The sequence below is a fragment of the Triticum dicoccoides genome, chromosome 1B (genome assembly GCF_002162155.2).
Source record: "Triticum dicoccoides isolate Atlit2015 ecotype Zavitan chromosome 1B, WEW_v2.0, whole genome shotgun sequence".
NCBI classification, from domain to species: domain Eukaryota; kingdom Viridiplantae; phylum Streptophyta; class Magnoliopsida; order Poales; family Poaceae; genus Triticum; species Triticum dicoccoides.
Genome location: NC_041381.1, coordinates 306,412,917 through 306,414,731, shown reverse-complemented (window position 1 = coordinate 306,414,731; position 1,815 = coordinate 306,412,917).

The window sequence follows — 1,815 nt, the reverse complement described above, 5'->3', positions numbered from 1 at the left end:
AACAGGTTTGTGTGTGATGTTACAGATTTTCTTTTCTTCCGAAAACTTCTGATCTACTCCTTTTGTTCCTAAATATATGCCATTTTAGAGATTTCAATATAGACTATATACGGAGTAAAATGAGTGAATTTACATTCTAAAATAGGTATATAGATTCATATATAGTTTGTACTAAATTCTCTAAAAAAAACTTATATTTAGAAGTGAATGGAGTATCATCATGTGTCATGTTAGTACAGAGAACATCAAAAATAAAAATAAAAGTTATATTCTAGTCCATAGGCCATGACTACAAGCATAGGACTGAGCCAATAGTGCGCCGCTGTCATTGCCCCTCCTTCACCAGATCCGCGAAAGACTTATTGTAGTAGAAAGTCGTCATGCTTCGCCTTCAGTGAAGGAGGGGCGATAACGGCACCGTGCATTCGGCTCACTCCTACAAAATCTTATAAGACCCGCTAGAGGCACACCTCCACGCACGTCCTTTGATGAAGCTAGACGCACCGTCGGGACGGGGACTAGACAAAGAGAACCATATTCCCGCCGCAGTCTCTTTGCACGCGGCGTCGCGACGAATCACCTTTCGTGCTTTAAGCACACTCGAAATTTTCAAGAATGAGAGAAATGGAAAGAAGGGGTGGACTGTGTAGGCCCATGCACGCTGAACCCCAAAGAAACGGTGCCGAACTCACTCACACTCGCAATCAACAGCAGTCATGCAAGGTGCGCTCCAGCTTGCGTGCATGTTTGGCCCGCGCCATACCTTGAAATGCAAGCGACCGGGCGAAGCTATAGATAGATAGGTCGGTTACGCGGGTGCACGCGCGTTGTGGCTGTGGTTCGTTCGACCGAGTGCGGTCGTTAGGTGGGTCGGCGTGGTGCGATGGTGGCACGTCAAGCTAAACCACACGGTTGTCGTGGTGCAGCTGCATGTTCGCGTACAGTACAGACACATAACATCCTTTCCCGTCGTGGTACGTGCGGCATACTGTAGTTTCAACCGCAAGTGCAAAGGCCTTCGCGACTGTTAGGAATTAATTAATAAGTATGATTAATTAAGGATAATCTCTTTCCATTTGTAAACCGACGGGCAGTTGTTATTTGCCAATCGTCGGGTCTCTTCTTCCCATCTCCTCTAACCGATGTGTCCTTTGGATACATCCCCTCAGGGGTATATATTGTACAATCATCATCAATAATGAGAGAGGATTACTGTTCATTGCATTAGTTTCTTTCCACGTTATCAGCACTTGGCTCTCCGCTGAGAGAGGAAAAGCGAATATGGCGAATCCTAACCTACTGCACGCGCAACGCGAATCGTCGCCGTCGCTGAATCATGTGGATCAGCGCACCCAGGCCCAGCAGGTCCCAATCCATTTCTCGTTTCTCACGTCTCTTTGCTAGATTCCCTAGGCCTACTGTTGAAATGATGGATCAAATGCATGCCTGACGCTAAGGGCATCTCCAGCCGTTGTGCCCCCCAGGAGACGTTTTTTCGGCCTCCTGGGGAGGCCCCGGCGCTAATTTTGTCTTTGGGTGCAAAAATTTTCCAGCCGTTGTGCCCCTCAGGTTGTGTCTTATTTTTTCTTTTTCATTTTGTCATTACAACAAACATGTTGTGGGCACTGCCGGGCCGCACGAGCTCGAGCTCGTCGGCGACGACCCCAGCCGACCGGGTGACTCCCTCGGCCGCGTCTTCGTCTTCCGCCGCCGGTGACGCGCTGCTCGAGCTCGGCGCACCCCCCGGCGCCGCGCCGACGTTCTCCCCGCGCCGCGCAGACTGCATCTCGTCATGCACGGCGACGGCTGGCTGCC